This window comes from Patiria miniata, unplaced genomic scaffold, assembly GCF_015706575.1.
Source record: "Patiria miniata isolate m_02_andy unplaced genomic scaffold, ASM1570657v1 HiC_scaffold_10, whole genome shotgun sequence".
In the NCBI taxonomy this organism is placed as follows: Eukaryota; Metazoa; Echinodermata; class Asteroidea; order Valvatida; family Asterinidae; genus Patiria; species Patiria miniata.
The window spans coordinates 10,143,512-10,151,977 of record NW_024037048.1 but is presented as its reverse complement, the minus strand read 5'-3'; positions in this window follow the sequence as shown (position 1 = coordinate 10,151,977).

The window sequence follows — 8,466 nt, the reverse complement described above, 5'->3', positions numbered from 1 at the left end:
AAATTAATTCCTTCATCCCAAGCTCCGCGAAATCGAAATTTAATTGCAATAAATCCTCTCGCCCCGTCAGCTTTTCCCCCGATTAATTCACGGTTTCAGAAACAACTTATCACCCTCCCGCGCCGAGATTCCAAGGTCGGCAGGACCATCTAAGAACTTCGTACGTCACTTGCGACACATTCGCCCCCAAAAATCAATCCCTATAAATAACAAAAAGTACTACATAACTTTAAAAGAAAAAAAAATGTATTCTATCTTTGATTTGAAACCGTGAATATTAAGCGAGCGTCATACGCGAACCGTGAACAATTTGATGGGAAAAAAAGGAGTAAATAAAAATTGCCTGGAAAATGTCCGGGCTTTTCGCGCCGGCTGACACCTGTCGTCGGAGCGATCGACCGGGGAAAATTGATCGTTGGCCCGGGAAGCTGGACTAGTGTTTGCACGGTGCTGGGTTAGAGGACCCCGTTAGTATGGTGTAAGAGGAACTGCCAAACACACCAGAAACTTCAGCTAGCATGGAAAGTCACTGGTGTTGTTTGAACATTAAAGTGAGATGTATGGATTAGTTTAAAAAAAAAAAAAGTACTCACGGTAGAACGACGTTAACCTATTGGCACGTAATTGATTAGAGTTGAAAGATTCATGCACTTGTTCAATCCGTACAAAAACATTGCAAAGTTAACACAGCGTTAAGGTCAATCCATATAGTCGATAGAGTCACACTTAATTTACAAACCATTGTGGAAAACAAACTAAAATCAAATATTTAGGAATAAACTGGTATTTTTGAAGTCATACTCAAGTGATAAGTCAACCAACAAATTGTGAAACGAGAAAATTTATCATACAGGGTGAGTAAAAAAAAAACCAAATGGCAAGACCAATTTTTGAATGAAGTTTTATCTGGAGCACTTTCAAAATCTAGGATATGAAAGCCAAATCAATGAGCTTTTTTTTAGTGCTAGAATCATTCAAATCACTTATGCACTTTCCAAGTTACGGAATTTTGAACACAAACACCGTTTTAAAGTTCTGTCCACGGATCACACAAAAAGGAAGTGTTCTTTCAGCAAAACGAAAACAATTCACATGCATCCCCATGAGAATTGTTTTCGTTTTGCTGAAAGAACACTTTGTTTGTGTTATCCGTTGACAGACGGTGTTTGTGTTCAAAATTCCTTAACTTGACAAGTACATGGGTGATTTGAATGATTCTTGTACTAAAAGAAAGCTTAATGACTGGGCTTTCATATCCTAGATTTTGAAAGTGCTACAGGCAAAACGTCATTCAAAATTGGTCCTGCCATTTGGGTTTCGGTTTTTTTTTTACTCACTCTGTACCGTTTAAGAACTACGAATTCCATTCGCGGGCATGTGAACATAAAAACCGTTCTTCTTTGAACATACATGGCTTCATTGTGTATGCGCGTAGCAGGACGCATCAACGCGCATAATTCACATCGATTTACATGAACGCGATGCATGATCAACATGAAATCTTAAAGCAATTCTTGTCGAGTGATGAATCTCATTGAAAGAGCGGCTCGGCCGAAATAATCAGCCAAAATGTTAAATGTGAACGCCGGAAATTGAATTCGTTGGGTTGCGTGTTTCAGGCTGAGTTAATGATAGGATGCAAAAAAAATTCAAGATGGAAGGAGCGTACAGAGTTACTCGCCGAATATTACAGAAGTTTGAGCGGGAAACTGCGGCAAAAGTTAACTTTAGGCATCCTAGTCAATTTAAAAGCGTCTTCTCCATTTTCATAAAAAAAAAAATATCTGGCTTTGTTGACTTTGCTACTTTGCAAATTTCGTGTTAAATTACAAGGCGTTGCAAAATTGTGAAAGCTAAACACGATTATAGGCCTACTAGAAAGAACTCAGAGGTCGCAAATCTCCACCGGGTTAAACAATTTCCCGCCATATTGTCAGTACACCCAAAACAAATACTCGCATATTGAATGGTGACGAACCCTTAAAAAAATATCCTGGATCCAGACCCAGATCCGAATCACTTCCAAAATCTAATTGATTTGTACTTGTATACCAAGGAACACCCCTAAAAAGATTTTCATGCAAATCCGTCCATAACTTTTTGAGTTATCTTGTTAACAGACAAACCAACCAACCAACAAACAAACTAACTAACCAAAGGCAACCAACTAACAAACTAACCAAATCCAATGAAAACATAACCTCCTTTGCGGAGCTAATAAACAGTGCATTGAGTTGTTATACAGTTTTTCTGAGTTCAATTTCAAAGGTCGTGTTTTTTTTTCCTTTTTTAATTTGATAAACCAAAGAAGTTTGTCTTCAGATTAGAAAAAAAATGCTCTATTACGCAACCTCGAACGTCGCATAGCAACCGCCATTGATACGCCTCCTACTGCGCAGACTCGTCGACCTTTGCCCTCGGTCCGGCGTACCTACGAAAACTCTAAAAGGCAACGAACTCCGTCCCACGAAATCAACGATTGAATTATCTTTTACATCCGCGTTGTAATTTTGCACGTAGCGACGCCAAGCGGATTTAATTTCCTCCCCGCCCGGGCAAAGGTATTCACAAAATCCGAAAGACACACAACAACTTAATCAAATCACTCCACCATTTCACCCAAAAGCCGTCAACAAAAGGCTTCAATTTTCGTGTGTTGGTGTTGTTCTTTCGAATTAAATTTTCATCGGGGAAATTGTTGGCAGAGCGCACGCAGTGATTTTGGCAGTGATTTTAATATCGCATTCGTTGACTCATCGCAATTAATTTGCTCAGTGTCCGGGTGGTCGTTGCGGAGTTGCTTCTGCTAAACCATGGGCAGTGATGTAATACGTATACTGCAATTACTGATAGCTCGAATCTCAATGTGACGTTATGATCTACACGCATTACGAAATTCATAATCATAGTCTGCCATGCCATGGTTGACAACGACCACAAACCATGCGTAATACTAGATAGAAATTAATATCACAAAGCGAAGACTTCCATCGTAAGTGCGATGACTTCCCACAATATTAATCACATTTGGCACGATATCCATGACAAAGTCATAATTTCCGGCTATGATTTATAATGAATGTGTCTTATTTTGTCAATGTTGGCTATTCACACGGAACCGTAATGTTGTCTGTTCCCGAGTGGTGTGTGGTTCTAGTTAAAGAACGTACCAGGCCCACTAAACGGTATTCTCTTTTGACCATCGTACCCAAATCTGTCATTTTTTTCCTCAATTGTTTGCCAGGAACGACTGGGAACATTATAAACAACGGAGGACAAAGAGAAATGATTATGGATGAGTCATGAGGCATGAGACCCACATTTCTGCTTTAGGAATTGGAGTCGATCATAATTTATATGTAATTGATTTATGAATCGAATTTAAAAATTGATGTGACGTGCGCACGCATGAGCAGTGACAAGCATCATTTCAAAGTTTGCGCGCGCAGAATTCTTTCAATTTTGAGTTTTGACGATCTGCAACAGATTTGCCGCTCGCGGAAAAAAATCTTCAAACTAAATTTGAATTTTAAATTCAATTGGTATTCAACCGGGAGTGATGATTCAAATGTAAATATGCCGTGTTTAAGTTTCCAAAATTGGTGGGAAAAGGGCACTTTTGGAAAGTTATACGCGCAAAAAGCTTTTATAATCTTGAATTCTTAAACAGCGTGCACGTTCGAGGCCAGTATTCAACGCACCATAGCACAAGTCACGTAGCATTACATTCGAAGAGTAAACGATTTTTTTCTCCAATTTTTCCGTTTTCCTTTCCCAATTCAGTGAAACTCTGCGCCGCCGACAGGTACACGATTCATTAGAAAACTCATCCACCTCTAAATTTTATTTTAAAAAAAATTTAAAAAGGGTTTGTCCGATTTGCATGCCTTCTTCATTGTAGGTTTACTTAAAAAAAACATTTGTTTTTGTATCAAATATCGATTTCTTTTGACGTTTGCCAAAATCAAGATCATTTCTTATAAAAGTATTATTCCAGAACGAACTATCTACAAAAAATGATTTAAATTTCGAAGCCTGGTAAATAGGACTTGCTTGTCTACAATCATATTTTAATGAAAAACAACAGCTTATATATTGCTGCGTCGACCACTGCTTCAATAATTTGCCCCGCCCCCTATCAGAATTGTGGAAACTGAGAACAAGATTTTTGTTTTTATAATTTGCTTGAAAACTGACGTGATTTTTTTAAGGTGCTTTTATTTCGGAATTTTGTCCTTTCAAACCTTCCGTTTTTCTTTTCTTAAAAATGTTTTGTGATGTTGTTAATTATGCATCTAAACATGCATTTCGATCAGAAAATGATGGGTTTTTTGTAAATAAAATGTAGTTATACATTCCGCCCACTATATGAATTCATTTTTTTCTCTTGTGCAAGGTCATTTCTGCAATACACCCACAGGCGCCAATTTATAACCAAAACCAAAACAGAACAATACAGGATTAATGCCAGACAATACTCACGTTGATATTTCTGTCCAGCATCGTCACCCCCGAATCCTTCTTTGTCGCCCATGCCCATGTTGCTCGCCACGCGGTAGCGTCGACCGCCCACACTCGCGAGCTGCGATATTCAACCTAAAAACCAACCCTCCCTGTTCCAGCTGTCAGTTCACAATCAGCATCTCCGAGACAATTTTCCTCCTCATCTGATGTTTTTCTTTCACGCAGATCAGTCCTCTTTGCTCCTGCATCAAAAATCTCACATAATTATCGAGATTGTAGAAATTGTCTTTGCCACAATCAGGTTTTTTGGTGATGCGATTATTATGCAGTGTCTACACGGAGAATTTCTTGTTCTCTGTCTGGCTTTGCGTCAATGATGCAGCGGAGCACACATCTCAGCGTATATCCTGAATCCACACGCATCAACCGGTGGATGGGTCCTCCTAATGCAATTTCGTGTAAGAGCATGCACTGCGGCGGTCTACTGGGAATCGGCGCTGCCTCGCGTTCGATCAGTCTAATTAGACGTGACGAGTCGATTGGGGGCGTTCTTCAACTTCTGGAACAGCGAGAATCGGTCCACCACCACAGTTTTTTTTTTCTCTCGAGAAACTGTCGATACAATTATTTTTGTTTTCTGATTCAGAGAACCAGCTTTCTCTCCTGTAAAAAAATGAAAATCAATTATTGTAAAATTTATCAATTCGGAGAAAGATTTAGCACCAAAAAAAAACAAAAACAGAAGTTCATGCAGATGATTGCACGATTAAATTTCGCTGAACGTAAATAAATGTATATCGCCCTCTATATATTGTGATAAAGGTATCTTGAAGAGTATGGCAAATATCGGATGGAAACTTTTAGAATTTAAATCAGTCGTGTCTTACCTTTGTTCTGCAAACAATTTTAGGTTCTAATGCTGTCTGTGTCCGTCTTTGTTTTGAAAAGGGCGCTTTTTATGTGTGGAGAGCTAGAGAAAGTCTGTGCATGGTCTGTACAGCATTTTTTTTTATCACACCGCAAAAAAGGAAGAGCGCCCTCAATGTTTTTTTCACGCATAACTAGTATGGTGAAGATCAAGAGGCCACTGCTAGCAGACTTTTTTGTTTGTATAGCAGGGATGAGTGGTTGAAAATGATGCAATTTGATTCGTTTTTAGTTTTTATAGTGAGGTACACTATGCTTGACAAGAAAAAAACACGAAATGCTCATCCTTATTTTCGATTCAGTTTTTCATCCTTTTTTTAAAAAGATTATTTGTGCATTTTTTTTTTAAATTGAAGTACGGAGCCCCCTCTCCATATCCAACGTCTGATGTATCTAAGCATGCGCATTTTATGCGACCCTGCGCGTCAGCCAATCGGAGTCGACTTCTGTAGCCGTGACGTCATTTCGATCAGAAATGTGGACTATTTAGCTGTTGATTGGTCAACTTTGGCTGCCAAGTTTTTGATATAACGGGTTGCGGAATAAGAAGGCGCCCGCTGAATGGTCAGAATCTAGATTTCAAGACGAGTTGTTTTGCATAATTAATCGCCGAATCTGCGCGAATTATCATAGACGCTTGTCTGTAAGCGGATATTCCATAGACTTGTTCGTTTGGTTTAGAATACTCTTCATATTGTGGATGGACGGAATTGACTAAAATAGTATATAAACTATGCATATAAGGAACACAGTATTATTCTATCAATAAAACTTCTGATAAAACGATGAATTCATTGTGGCCTGGCGAATTTTAAATTGCAGACGATGTAATCATTCGAAGGGTTCATGAAGTGAATTTTTCTTAGGAACATAAATGTATGAAAAATATCTGACATCCCTTTTTGGTTAGTTGTATCAAACAGTGCACTTCTTTTAAAATTGTCCATGCTTTTCTGGACAACTAATGGCGCTTTTGCTGTGGTGTCATTTCAGGAAGACACTGTTCAGTTTGGGGCTTTTCTGTTCAACTTGTGAACTGAAAAATGTGCTGATTGAAGATAATTGTGAGGAAAGTTTGCTGACTGGCTTTAACTGCCATGTACTGACACAACAACGAATCACCAAAGAAAAGAAAATCTATGACAGCGAAATATCTTAACTTCTGGCAACTGTTGTTGCTGAAACTGAGCTGTAACATTAATGTTTCTGCCTGAAATGACATCACACTAATCTGCTCATGAATATGGAAATTTGCATTAGCATAAAAACAAAAAAGGAGTCAAAGTATACTTTAAAATGGCAAAACGAAAATTGAAAACATGACACAAAGGTGCATTTTCAAGAATTAAATTAAAACAATGACATTGCAACGTCCCTTTAAACTATTAAACGCTAAAAGCTTTCAACTTTAATTGATAAAACAAACTTTTTCAACTGGTTTTCATACTCTCAAAGGATTAGCTCTTTGATATAAAATAGAAATAATTGTATGCAATCACAAAGTAAATGTTGAAAAAAAAAGAACTGAAAACACGATGATTGCAACTCATTGAATTATCTCTAACCTAAAAGCAAGGAGTGTGCATATCCAGAGACGGTCCGACATTGACTCACTCTCAGAATGTTTGGTCAGTCAATATCGCCCATTTCATCAAGGGCAGACTTGCCCCAGACATAATATCACCCCTCCCCGATGCTTGAGCCCGATTACCCCCTCCCCCTCCCTTTCACGACCCCCTGGCCCCATTATGCACCCCTTCCTCGGCAGACGATGGGTGTTCGTGATGGTCCTGATTGAGTGAGTCATTGATACGAGTTGGCTTCTTTAATCCCCCCCCCCCCCCCCCTACGATCATGAACTGGGTCTGGGGACATAGCAACTGTTCTAATGTATGACTGAATCAGCCTCCTACACGCACCCACGATCTGTTGGAAATGTTTTAAAAGAAGCCCAAATTAATGAAAATTTGTATTGTTCTTCTGGTAGACAGGTGATCAGCAGTTTTCATGCCCCAAATTCCTTTATGTCAACGCACCGAGGTACCTGGAGCATAATGGTCTTAGCTAATTCAAAATGATTTGAAGCCAACATACTCACTTGTATTTTTTTTATCTCATTATATATAATAATAATAGTAATAGTGATTACCCTGGATTGGACATTTAAGAGACATCCACATAGACTTGCGCACACAAGTTTTCCTATGGGCCCTAACCCAATATTCCTTTGTCCTTTTTCCACGAATTTCGGTATGTTTACTATATAATTAGACCACGAGCAACAAATATAACCTAATTTTATTGTGCCTCTAAAGGGGGGCTGTGGCATTAGGGAGACATGAATATGTCTCCCTAATGACCGATGTCTCCCATCGTGCGAAGAAATTACGATAACGTGTCTCATTACCGGCAATGGGTCATTAGGGAGACTTTCAAACTTCAATGTGCCCTAACCCAATATTCCCTTGTCCTTTATCCACGAATTTCGGTGTGTTTACTAATTAGACCACGAGCAACAAATATAACCTAGTTGCGACGGCAAAATTTTGCCTCTAAAGGGGGGCTGTGCCATTAGGGAGACAGTTATGTGTCTCCCTAATGACTGGTGTCTCCCTAGGAATATAATAATAATAACAATAATAATAATAAATAATAACAACGGGTACTTATGTAGCGCGTTTAACTCCAATCAAAGCGTTTTACATTATTATTACCCCTGATCATTAGGCCAATGGATAATTCCAAGTGCAATCTCAGCTCCCTGGGGAGTATACAGCTCAATGCTGCCATTTCGGCACAAGCCGCTAAAATCAACCACAATAACCATCTCTGCCCTCGCAGGTACGCATTTACTCCTGGGTGGGGAGAAGCAATGAGTGACAAAGTGCCTTGCCCAAGGGCACACGCACCACAACCCCAGGCTGGACTCGAACCCACAACCTGCAGAATTACTCGCAGACCACGAGCCCAATAAGGTTAAATGGGACACAAAGGTGCGTGCGTTTGCAGGGAGCCTGCATTAAAAAAAAATTACATTACATATCCCTTTAACCTACAGCTGTATGCTACACGAGA